A 14,008-nucleotide genomic window follows, 5' to 3' on the forward strand; every position below is an offset into this window, starting at 1 on the left:
TTAGCATTTGTCCCACATTGCTTCAGAATCTCCTTCTTGCAGCACTCATAGTCACTCATGCCCTAGGTACCTTCAAATTGGACTCTTCTAATGCGCTCTACATGGGGCTATCCTTGAAAGGTATCCAGAAACTTCAACTGGTTCAGGGTGCAGCGATGTGGACAGTTATGTATGCTTTCATAAGAGCACATGTTGCATCTCTGCTCTGTGGGCTGCATTAACTGCCAACTTGCTTCTGGATCCAATTCAACATGCTGATTTTAATCTTTAAAGACCATCATGGCATGTGCTAGCTGAGGGACTGCCTCTCCCAGTGGTGGGATGCAGGTGGTACGCCCCAGTATGGGCGTACCGGTGCCTGCCCGGAGCACCGAGTACTGTTCCGACCTGTCCACCCGAGCTCCTTACCTGTATTTGAGCTCTTTGGCACTTCTGCACATGTGCACGGAGCACACGGCACCTACACGATGCTCCGCCAAGCAGCTGGAGCATCACGGAGGCTCGCGGGACGTTGCAAGAGGTAGGGATGCATGCCCGCGCTGCACACGTTAATGTGGTGGACGGCGGGCCCCGTTGCACCGTACCGGTTGCAACAGGATCCGGAACCCACCACTGGCCTCTCCCCACTTACATTTGTCCATTCCATTAGATCTGGCAGGGAAGCCATGTTGCCCGTAGTCTCATCCAGGGACCTATATTGGTGGGTCCCAAGAGACATGAATTCTCTGCATTGGCATCTGCCCTATCAATTATTTCTCCTCCACAAAATCAGGTTAACCCCAGCCCTGCAATCATGCTGGAAATTCCTCAAGACTTTGTTATAGCAAAAGCCTGAGAGTCCCAGGGAACCAGAGATATTCTTATTTGGTTCCATTGTGGTGGATCTTCGGTTCTGTTGGTGGGGTTTTTATATTTTACATTAGTTAAGTGGGTTTTTTTTTTCATTGTTAAGGCCTTTTGTAAATGTATAGAAATTGGTTTTAAATATTTATTGTTAATCAATTTACTGTTTTTATTGATTGTTATACAGAGTCAATTCTTGTGAGAAGGGTTGCCATATAAATTTGATAGATAAATTGTTGGATCGGATAATGGTAAGGCTAACGGTAACAACAACTCTTTATTAACTCAGTAGCAACTATGTACAATCCAAGATTGAGTCTGACAGCAGCCCTTTTATAAGGAGCTGTCAGACCCTTCGACCAATGAGATTAAACCTCTATTCCCACCAGAACAGAGGACCTTGGTGGAAACCATTATAGCTGATGCTAATATCTAACACCCCTCCCCTCTTAGATGGGATAATCCAACTGGTTACATAGTCACGCAGGTAGACGGGCTTTTTGGTAGCTCTGCCTGACCTGCGCACTTCAGTCAGAGGGTGTTCTTTGGCCAGATCGGACAGACCTGTTTGCTCCACAGCTCCACTTGGTGGAAGCTCCTGGAACCTTTCACAGGCTGCGGCTGGAGCTTCTAGAGCCGGTTCGCTCAGAACTCGCTGCGAGCCTGCAACACAACCAGATAAGTTCCCTGGTACCCTCAGGCTTGAGCTGCCTGTGGATGGAGTGAGTTCTTGCTCCATTTGGCTAGGGCTTTGGCTAACTCATGCAGGAGTTACCTGGTTGTCTAAGAGTGGAGTTGGAGAGGCGGCCACGGGGTTGGTCAACGTGCCTTTTCCAATTCCAACCGTTCTCGAGCTCTACAAGATAAGAGCGAGGGCCGGTGATGCCTATAACTGTGGCAGGAATCCACAAAGTTCCCCCGGCATAGTTGTGGGTGTAAACAGAATCCCCTACATTAAAATTCCAAATCTTGCTTGTGGAGTCAGGGGGCGATGCGGCAGAATAGTTTGGGTGTAGCAGGTCTAAGTGGGACCTTAGCCGGTGACCCTTGAGAAGCTCGGTGGGGCTTCTTCCTGTAGTGGCACTGGGTGTGATGTGCTGAATAAGCAAATAGTGGTCAACCTGTGTTTTCCAATCTCCCGGGCCCATCTTTTGCAGATCTCACCATTCTCTCCGCCTGACCATTGGAGGCCGGATGGAATGGCGCAACCAGGGCATGTTGAATTTCCTGAGCTGCTAAGAAGGTTTCGAATTGCATGGCCATGAATTGGGGCCCATTTTCTGAGACCAGGACATCGGGCAGGCCGTGCGTGGAGAAAAGTCTCCGTAGCACCTTGATGATCGCTTCTGCCGTAGTGGAGGTCATCAGGACTACCTCTAGCCATTTCAAGTAGGCATCCACAACTATGAGGAAAGTCTGGCCATGAACTGGGCCAGCAAAATCAATGTGCACCCTAGACCACGGTGCTTGAGGTCGCTCCCACTCCTTAGCGGGTGCCTCTGGGGGAGCTGGTCTGGAGACCTGACACGGTGTGCAGGTAGCCACCCATTCTTTGATCTCCCTGTCCATGTTAGGCCACCATGCATAACTCCTGGCCAAGACTTCATCCTGACAATTCCAGGATGCCCTATGTGTAAAGCCTGTAATACTGTAATGTGCAGTTTTGGTGGAAAAACAACCCAGTCCCCCCACAGCAAACAGCCATTTACAACAGATAATTCATCACACTTGCAAAAGTACATTTTGAAATCAGACCCAACAAGCCCCTTGGGCCAACCCCTCCACACCCAGTTCAAAATTTGTTTGATGGTGGAGTCCTTTGCAGAGTGGTGGGCAACTAGACCCTGGATGAGACAGGACCAGTCTCAAGGCAGTCAATGAGGAGAACTGGCGTCTTGGGGGTAGGGTCTGCAAGAAGTTCTGGTAGCGGGCAGCGGCTCAAAGCATCGGCATGCCCCAAAGTGCCACCTGGTTGGTGGACGAGGAGGTAGGAGCAGGCGGCTAAGAAAATGGTCCATCTGGTCATCTGCGGTGATAATGACACAGGAGTAGGTCGGTCCCCAGCCAGAAAGCCTAGCAGTGGTTTATGGTCCGTAATTAGTTTGAAATCATGGCCGTATAGGTACTCATGGAACCTCTTTACTCCAGCCACTGCAGCTAAAGCCTCACAGTCCAGCTGGCTGTAGTTCCGCTTGGCAGCGGACAAGGTCCTAGAGTAAAAGGCTATGGTAGCCTGGGTTCTGTTGGGCATGTGGTGGCTGAGGACGGCTCCAACGCCAAACAGAGAAACGTCGCAGATCAGCACCAATGGCAGGGTTTGGCTGTACTGCACCAGGAATGTGTGCTGAAAAAAGTCTTTTTACCGCGGCAAAAGCCTCGGCTCTGCCCCAGGACCACTTCGCGTTCTTCGCCAGGAGACGATGTAAGGGCTCAGCAACGGTGGCTTTCTGTTTAAGAAAGACACTGTAGAAATTAAGGAGCCCGAAGAACACCTTTAGCTCGGTTTGATTGCGAGGTGTAGGAGCGTCCTGAATTGCTTTAATTTTTTTCATGGTCGGGTGATTCCCAGAGCCGTCGATTAGGTACCCTAAGAATTCAACCCTAGGCACATTTATTTGACATTTTTCTTTTTTGAGACGGAGGCCCTTGTCTCTAATTCTAGCCAAAACAGTTCGTAAACGTTTGAAAAGTTGTGCCTCATTTGCAGTCGATACAAAGATGTCATCAAAATAGGGGACGACTCCAGGAATCCCCTGCAAAAGCCGTTCCATGATGCTTTGGAACAGTCCAGGGGCGATACTAATTGCAAATTGTAGACGGTGACATTTGAATGCACCACTGTGCGTCACAATGGTTTGGGCCTCTGCCATAGCGCCATCTGCAGGCAATTGTTGGCATACCTGCACCTTGTCCAATTTAGCGAATACTTTGTTGGGACCTAGAGAATGTAATAGGTGCTGTACAATGGGTACCAGATAAGCGCTTTGTTGTAGCGCTTTATTGATTGCGCATTTGTAGTCCGCGCTATGTGGACAGACCTGTCAGATTTGACAGGTGTCACTATAGAGGTCTCCCAGCATGCATGATCAACTAGCTCTAGGATTCCCTGACCTACGAGCTTGTCAATTTCCAGATAAATTTTGGGGCGGAGAGCGAAAGGTACTTTCCTGGGTTTTAGCCTTATGGGGGCTATGTTGGGGTCCAAATTAAAAGATATTGGAGTCCCCACATACTTATCCAGACCGGTGCCAAAGACATCCTTAAACTCCTTAAAAATTGCTTCAGCGCTCTCATTTTTTAAGGCATTGATACCGGTCACTTCTAGGCCCAGGGCTTCGAACCAGTCAAGCCCCAGGAGGCTCTGCAGGTTGCCGCTGACCACCGTCACTGGGATCTGGCCACTGTACTTTTTAAATTGCACCCAGAAGGTGCCCTGGCCCACGATGGGGACTCGGTTCCACTGGTAATCGTGAAAGCGGGTGTCATGGGCGCATAGATGCTGCTTCTTCAGGCTAGGGATAGCCCGCTTGAGTGTAGACCATGGCATGATAGTCAGTGATGACCCTGTGTCAATCTCCACCTCGCATGGAGAGCCCTCGATGAAGACTGTGACCTTCAGCTTTTTTAGCCACCTAGTGTGGACTTGGCCAATTGATATGTGGTAAGTGACTCTGGTGTCTCCCTGTGAGCGCTGTGGTGCCTTCTGCATGCCCTTTGGTTGGGTCTCTGCTGGCGGTTGGATCTGCTTCTTGGCTGCCAGGTCGTCATGGGGTGCTTGCTTCTGAAAATTTGGTGATGTGACCCTTTGGCTCGCAGCGCTGGCAGGTAGCATCGCAGGAACTGCAACCGATCAGGCATGGTCTCCTCCGCAGCTAGCGCAAGGCGGGAAACACTGTTCAAATTTGGGCACCAGCTTGGTGCGGCTACTGCGCATGTGGCAGCTATCATCTTCTTTGCCTTCTGAGTTCTCAGCCTCTGCAGCCTCGCGATGAACGTGTGTGTTTTTTCGTGCATCTTGTGGAGTGCTTTGGTGCTGCAGGGTTTCTGTTACTTGATGGCCGATTCGGATGCCCTGCCTTCGTCCAAGGCAATTTGTAGAGGTTAGATTTGGTGAGTAACCTCCTCTGTAAATTAACATCCTGCACACCACATATGATGCAGTCAAGAATAAGCTCATCAAGGTCTCAGAACTCACAGTATGCTGCGGCCTTCCATAGCGCCGCAACATACTCATTGATTGATTCACCCTCAACATGTTCTTGTGGCCTTCAGAAAGGCCCATGAGGTCATTGACTTTGAGGAAGCAGTCGAACCTCAGCATATACAAGTCCCAGTGCTCCGTGACATGCTTATATGGCTTGGGAGCGTAGTGAGTCCTCAGCGTCTGCTGGAGCACGGACCAAGCAACCGATTTTAGCGGCGTTGGTTCTGACAGGTCTTTGGCAGTTTCAAACACTTCCTGTCCACAGTAACCGAAGAACATGTTCTCCTTGTGGCCTTCAGAAAGGCCCATGAGGTTGTTGGCTTTGAGGAAGCAGTCGAACCTCAGCATATACGAGTCCCAGTGCTCCGTGACTGGGTCATACAGAGTCGGTGGGATGTGCATGGCCATTTTGTGTTCTGAGGGCGTTTTAAGTTTGCCACTCAAAAATGGCTGCTGAGCCCCGGCTGGATTTACTTGCTGGATTGCTACGCTCTTTTTGGTTCGCCTAGTTGCCTTCCAATCCCACCTTCATCGCCAGTGTTGGATCGGGTAATGGAAAGGCACACACAGGCTAATGGTAACAACAGCTCTTTATTAACTCAGTAGCAACTATGTAAATCCAGCGAAGGCTGAGTCTGACAGCAGCCCTTTTATAGGGATCTGTCAGACCCTTCGACCAATGAGATTAAACCTCTGTTCCCCCCAAACAGAGGACATTGGTGGAAACCATTATAGCTAATGCTAGTATCTAACATAAATATATTATTATATGATGATTATATTTTACATGATGCATTAGACTTAATAATATTACTATTATTTGATGCACTATTTCTATATATTCTGGGCAATTTGCAATGTTACCCTAATAAGATTAACAAGCATCAATTAACAGAGTCATAATCAATCAATTTGGTGTGCCATCATTTGAGGATAGCATGTTCTTCCCTACTCATCTCCAAAAAGGAAACATACATTACTTGAGAATCAGAAATAGACAGTTACATTATAATTATTACTGTGAGACCCCAAAAACCTTCCCTGTAAGCACTTTCTTAAAAATATGCTTTTTAAAACAAAACAAAAATAGGCCTACATTATGCTTATAAAACCAAAATAGATATTACTGTCTAGAAGTCCCAGGTTATCATTAAAAGGCTTCATTTCACCTACAAGCAATCTAATTTCTTTCCTTCTGGGCTTCTTTGTATTGTTTGTACTAAAAACAGATTGTGTGTATCAAGTTCTGCACCATGAAGGAAATTCCAGACAGGCCTACTTCTCAATTTACTAGATTCCAATTAAAATTCTCTTTTATTCTTCTCCTATTTCCTCTACTACTGGCAAAATGCTCAGCAGTTTTTCCCAGTCACTGCCACAAAAGACGTTTCAATCAGACACTTCCAGGCATTTGAATATAGTTTTCAGAATCTTGAAATATAGCTTTAGTATTTCTCCCCTAATATTAATCTCATAGGAGTTTCCAATGACCTTATATGAATAAAAAGAAATATGTATCCTAAACCAAGTGGTGTATTTTCCCCCGTCTCATTAGTATAGCATCAATAATAAGACAATGTCATCTGTTTTATAAAAACATGATTACTAAATGATAAAGGAAACTTTTTGCTACAATTCAATGATTATCTTCTTTTTTGCAGCTTAGTTCTAGTAGCTGTAATAAGTATGTGGTTTAAGTTCAGAGAAGTTTCTAAACAAAGTTCAGTTGTTTTTAAAAGAGAACTTATTTTTACTAACTACAGTATATCAAATGTGAGTACACTAATTGAAAAAAATGATCTGCATTTTTATTATTTTATATTATTAATTTAATCCTCCAAGATTCAGTATAGCAGGCTGTTATGAACAGTTGATTTTGTTGTGCTATGTTTTATCTAAGCATTATATATGTAGAAGGACCTGTTCCAGGCAGTGGTGGGTTTCAAAATTGTTTATTACCAGTTCTGTGGACGTGGCTTATTTTGTGGGTGTGGTTTGGCGGTCATGTGACTGGGTGGGCATGTCCAATTTAGCCATCCATTTTGCCAATTTAACAGTCCATTAAGCAATATACAGCAGCTCCCTTTTCTATTCTTTTTAATACTGCATGAGTTTTTTGCTTTAGGTTTTTTTTTTTACTAGGGGGAAGAGGTTGGAAATGCCTGAGGATTTCTGGGAATTTCTCCTCTGTTAGAGGCACTAAAATAACCAAGATAATATAAGGTCTTCTGCAGCAGAAAAGGGTTGGACTAGATGACCTCTGAGCCTTCCAGCCTTGGATTACTGTGCTGTTTCAAAGCATCCTCTCAAGCTGCGTATAGTGCCAGGTTTGTGATCCTCCCTGAAGCCTGCTGGGAGCAAAAATGGGTACAGCCCCCCCACCCCATGCTCTATTTGGGGCATTGCAGGCCTCCCTAAATCCTGCTGGGAGCCAAAATGGGGATCCTGGAAGAGGTGGGGGAAGGGAAGGTTGCAAGGCCGGTAAAGATGGGGGGGGCACAGCAAGCTCAGGGTTGGGGGCTAGAGAGACTTACCTGTAGGCAGGAGGAGAAGGCAGCTCAATTGGGGCGCAGGGACAGGCACCATGTGGCAGGGAAGCCACCTGGGAGGTAAGGAGTGACTGGGTGGGGCATTTGCACTTAAAATGGTCTGCGCATACGCACAACAGTAAAAAAAAAAGGGGGGGAAATACATTTTTTCATGAAGATTGTTTTGTGCATGTGCAGAACAGAAAACCAAGATGGTGCTGGCACCGAGGATAATATTGGTACAGTCATGTGTCTGCTGGAGTTACTACCTATTCGAGCGGACTAGACCGGTATGAACCCTCCTCTGGTTCCAGGCCTGACAATGCAGGTGTTAATACCTCTTTTCGTCCACAGTCTTCGTTCCAATTGCTTCCTGGAAACACATGCCCTGAAATCCTGCCTGTTCAATCATTCAATTTGCTTTTCATCTCTTGCACAGTGAAAAGTAGATAATCTAATTAGAGAGTCATGGTCTAGTGCCATGCTAGAAACCAGGTGATTATGAGTTCTAGGCCCACTTTAGGCATGAAAAGCTGGCTAGGGAAAATAGGAAGAGAATAATTAATATTCATTGCCTTGAGTTATTTATAAGAATAATAAAGATGGGATAAAAAGCTAATAAATAAACAGACAGGTGTTCACATTCAAAACTATCTGCTTTTCGCAGTGCAAGAGATGAAAGCAGTGGTGGGTTCCTATCGGTTCGGACCAGTTCAGTTGAACCAGTAGTGGTATGGCGGGTCGCTGGAACCGGCATGCCCCCGAACAGGTTCCCCGGTCGCTGCCATCACCGCCACCATCTTGTTTTTTAGTTCTGCACATGCACAGAACAATTTTAATTGAAATGGGCATGCCCGCACAGCGCACAGTGAACCGGAAGTAAAGCTGGGGAGAATGTACCCCTGGATAAAAGGTAGATAGAATGGAGTAACAGCAAGAATCTAATCTAAATTAGACTAGATAAATTTGGATTGTAGATTTAGATTATCTATAACATAAATTATAATAGCTACATAGATTTAAATTAGCTAAATTAGGCTAGATAAAAACAAATGAATATTCTTCTAGTATACTGGCCAACCTGGTGTCCATTTAGTTGTATCTCCAGAGTTCTTGATCAGAACTCCAAGTGATACTGGAGTTGCCTCTCTGTATTAAGCTTCAATAAGTTTTATCTGAGAAAATTCTGACATTCCTGTAATAACTCACTCTAGCCTGATTAAATTTGTCATATGAAAGACATATTTATTAAAGCAGAAATGCACAAATGAAAACCCTTCTCCTAATCTTTGGATATGATTCCAGAAGACTTTCCAAAATTCTCACTGAACTGTAATTTTTATTTAATAGAAAGGGGAAAGGCAAAACATGAAATGCATTGGAATAATATTATGCCTATATTTAATTTTATTTAAAATTTTATTATAGTTAATTTTGTTCTGATTACTTGTTGAACAGCCCAAGGATTCCATGAAAGTAGAACACCTCTACATTAAAGGAATGAGGTATGCAAGAAAATATTGGAACACCACGATCTATTCCAGGGGTGGGTTTCAACCTGTATGGACCAATACGACTGTACAGGATGGTGAAATTTAGCATGCCTTTCTGGTACCCATTGGTCAGGAGGCCCCACACCGGAACGCTCCCTCCCCTCATTCGCTCTTTCACTCGCCCTGCCAATCCACACCATGTTGCCAAAAGGTTCTCAGAAGAAGAACCAGAAGAAGAAAGAACTGGTGAATGGCTGGGGTGGGGGGTGAGGAGGATGTTGGGGAAGAGGGAAAAGGCAGAGTGGTTGCTAGAAGAGTGTGTGTGTGTGCACAGTCTGTGGGTTTTAAAAACATCTGAGTGAATCTAGGAAGAGGGAAGAGGCAGAGGGGCTGGAAGAGTGTGAGCGTGTTCACAGGCTCTGAGTTTTAAAACATCTGAGTGAATCTGGTATTGCACAGTACACACTCTTCTAGCCCCTCTGCCTCTTCCCTCTTCCTGGATTCACTCATACGTTTTAAAACTCACAGCCTGTGAACACACACACATTTCCAGCCACTCTCCCTCTTCCCTCTTCCTGGATTCACTCAAATGTTTTTAAAACCCACAGCCTGTGCACAGCACACACTCTTCTAGCCCCTCTGCCTCTTCCCTCTTCCTAGATTCACTCAGACATTTTAAAACTCACAGCCTGTGCACAGCACACACTCTCCTAGCCCCTCTGCCTCTTCCCTCTTCCTGGATTCACTCAGACGTTTTTAAAACTCACAGCCTGTGCACAGCACACACTCGTCTAGCCCCTCTGCCTCTTTCCTCTTCCTGGATTCACTCAGATGTTTTTAAAACTCACAGCCTGTACACAGCACACACTCTTCTAGCCCCTCTGCTTCTTTCCTCTTCCTGGATTCACTCAGACGTTTTTAAAACCTACAGCCTGTGCACATGCACACACTTCCAGCCTCTTTGTCTCTTCCCTCTTCCTGGATTCACTCAGACATTTTTAAAACTCACAGTCTGTGCACATGCACACACTTCCAGCCCCTCTGCCTCTTGCCTCTTCCTGGATTCACTCAGACGTTTTTAAAACCCACAGCCTGTGCACACACATACACTTCCAGCCTCTTTGCCTGTTCCCTCTTCCTGGATTCACTCAGATGTTTTTAAAACCCACAGCCTGTGCACATGCACACACTTCCAGCCCCTCTGCCTCTTCCCTATTCCTGGATTCACTCAGACGTTTTTAAAACTCACAGCCTGTTCACACGCACACATGGCAGAGGTCCTGGAAGTGTGTGCATGTGTCAATCATATTTCCTCTGTAAGTAGCTGTTTTATTGTTTTGTGTACTTATTTTATTCTTATTTAAGTAATAAGTGCACAAAATAATAAATTTCCTTTATTTCCCCTTCTTTTTGTAGGTCATTCTTTGGAGCAAAGAATTCAGTGATATCAACTTGGCCACTCCCACCCAGCCACATGACTGCCAAGCTACTCCCACCTGGTCACATAGCTACCTAACCACTCCCACAAAACAGGCCACACCTGTAGAATAGGTTGTAAAAAAATTTGAAATCCACCACTGGGCTATTCATATTCTTGGTCACATCCGAGAAGATAACTATTCATTCAGCTACGTTCAAAAAGGATGATAAATTAGAATTTACCAGAAATTTTGATTACTGTGATCAAAGTACAACCTCTTGTTAGCAATTTGTTTCAGAGGTAGTATGTAGCAGTTTCTGACCAGTTCTGGAGAACCAGCAGCAGACATTTTGAGCAGTTCAGAGAACCGGTAAATACCAACCCTGACTGGCCCCGCCCCATTTATTCTCTGCCTCCCAAGTCCCAGCTGATCAGGAGGGAATGGAGATTTTACAGTATCCTTCCCCTGCCACACCCACCAAGCCATGCCCACCAAGCCACACCCACAGAACCAGTAGTAACAAATTTGGAATTCCACCATTGATTTATTTACTTAAGCTAGGTCAAATAAATTTAAATCAATTTTATTCATATAGCAGTAAACGCTGTAAGTTTGCCCTATTCACACCCTCCCCCGGAACATGGGCTGGTAGTTGTGGCAGCCAAAAAGAGCTAGTGCATTAACCTTTTATGCTGCTCATATGAACAACCCTGTCTCTTACACAGTGTTACTTCCCTATCCCCACCTGTTAGTATCAGCACCAATATTGTAAATAGAAACTTTTAATGTCTTAAGATTTTTGAAGCTTTTTCTCCCTGTACCATGAACATGGCTGGTGTTTGACTACCATGGGAACAAGTTATACTATTATGCGCCATACACATGCTCCCAAATGTAAAAAGCTGAGAACTTTTTTTAAAAAAATTAATCCCCTATCTCCGTCTGTTCTTCCCAAAGGCTATCAATTCCTATGGAACTTCCACAGATAGCTTTTCTATGATGAACATCTATACAGACCCTAGATATCTATTGATCACTGTGAAGGAGTGACAGAACAAACTTGCTAATGAAGACCATCAGAACAAAATGCACCTAGAGCAGAAAACAGGAACACATCAGCTATAAAAATGGTAAATATTCCTTATTCTCTTTAGTACTTTAGTAAGAATTTTTAAGAGAAATGAACCCAAGTTATTTTTCCCATACAATTTATTCATGCATTACTTCAATTTCCTTTTTTATATGATTGCCAATCAAAGCAACCAGTCTCTGATTTCTTCCTTTTGAAGGTAGCATAATTCGAAATATAGAAAAACAGAGATATATGGAAAAATCACAGTCAATTTTGTTTAGCTCTTAAGAGTAGCAACATCAAAGGTAAGTGATTTCATTCTACGTTCTTGGTTGATATTTGGATATCCAATAAAAAGAACTAGACTTCTTTTTTTAAGGGTATGCAATGGTGTAATTATATCACTTTAAATGAATAGATAAAAGATAGCAATTTCCTTTAAGATATTTGTGACAATTTTGTGTTTATGTTTCTCTGTGGCATATGATTTCTCATTCTTACATAAGTCTAGATACTAGAGGCTCCAAATTCTGAGAACAAAAGTGTTCCCAATTCCTAGCACTGAACATAAAAGAAAACTTTTTTCTTCAGTTTTTTAATAGCAGGAAAGAAAAGAGAGAAGGAAAACACAAAACAATTACAACTGGAAACTAAAGATTATTCTAAAACCTCATGAAAGTCCCCGAACAAGGAAGGGAAATTAAATAATTAAAAATTTGTTTGGGCATACATACTTGAGAATTGAACCTCACTATCCCACCCACCCACCCTGAAAATTGAAATAGGCAGTACACTTTTATAGCTCATCAATAGGAAGTCAACTGAATTTTGCTCACTTCCAGACACTAATATTTTTCTGTCAAGATTTTACAGCATAGTATAATTTTAAAAATAACAGTGATGATATTAGAGTGGAACAAATGAAATATATGTGGACTTTATATGTAGTGCATTCTAGATGTTCTAGAAATGATTAATTCTGCTACATAAACTTGATAACTCTGTAAAATGTATAGCTAAGATACATAGAATATATTATTATTATGTGGTTATATTATTATTGTTGTTGTTGTTGTTACTATTACTATTATCAATGTGGTTAATCTTTGGTGAGATTCACAGCCTGTGTGGCTGGTTAGTAGCCTAACAGCTTGAGTCCTAACCAAGAACCTAGGAACTGTTAAGGTAACGTCGGAGGATATAAGTTGTTCCAATTAGGGTGGTTTTTTTGTAGAGTCAGAATGTTCAAGTCAGGTAAATTTAGAATTTTCAAATAGCGAGGTAGCCCTTTAGGTATTGCTCCAAGAGCTCCAATTACAATTGGGACAACATACAATTTCTTTTTCCACAGTCGCTCAACCTCAATTTGCAAGTCCCGGTATTTTATGATTTTTTTCTTGCTATTTATCTTCAATTCGTGCATCACCAGGTATTGCAATGTCAATGAACCATACTTTTTTCTTTTCAATTATTGTTATGTCAGGTGTGTTGTAGGCCAAGTGCCTGTCAGTCTGGATTCTGAAGTCCCACAAGATTTTGCCTTTCTCATTCTCTAAAACCTTCTCAACCTGATGGTCCCAGTGGTTTTTGCTGTACTTAAATCCAAACTTTTGGCACAATTTCCAGTGAATAATCTTAGCAACACGGTCATGGCGTTGTAGGTAGTCAGTTTGTGAAATTTTGCTGAACCCACTGATCAAGTGGTCGACTGTCTCATCTTTCTCATTACAGAGGTGGCATTTGCTGTTGGTGGTAACATGTTGAATTTTTGCCTTCATGCAGTTTGTGGCTAAAGCTTGTTCTTGAGCTGCCAAAATAAAGCCTTCTGTTTCTTTTTTCACTACTCCTGATCTTAACCAGTTCCAAGTTAGTTTTTGGTCAGCTTTGCCTTCAATACTTTTCAAATATTGGCCATGCATAGCTTTGCTTTTCCAATTTTCAGCTGGCTTCTCAATTACTTCTTTCTTGTATTCAACTTTTAACTTAGTTGTCTTCAAAAGGCCTCCTTTATTTACTTCCTTAATCATTGGTTCTTCACTTTTCTGGATGTAATCATTCAAGCTGTATCTTTCTTCTTCCACAGTCTGCTTTACTTGTAGGAGTCCTCGACCACCCTCTGCTCTTGGTAGATACAATCAATCAACATCACTTTTAAGGTGCAAAGCATGATTCATTGTCATAAGCTTCCTTGTTTTCCTGTCCAAATTGTCCAACTCCATCTGGGTCCAGTCAATTATTCCCGCAGAGTATCGAATTACAAATATATCCCAGGTATTTATGGCTTTTATGATGTTTCCTCCACTCAGTTTGGACTTTAATATCTTGCGAATTCGTCGAATGTACTTGGCTGAGGTTAATTCCTTGACTTTATTATGCATTAAGTCAGAGGCCTCTAAAATCCTCAAGTACTTGTAGCCTTCTTCTGGTTTTACTGCCTTTATCATTTC

The sequence above is a fragment of the Natrix helvetica genome (assembly GCF_964273705.1).
Source record: "Natrix helvetica genome assembly, chromosome: Z".
Taxonomy (NCBI): domain Eukaryota; kingdom Metazoa; phylum Chordata; class Lepidosauria; order Squamata; family Natricidae; genus Natrix; species Natrix helvetica.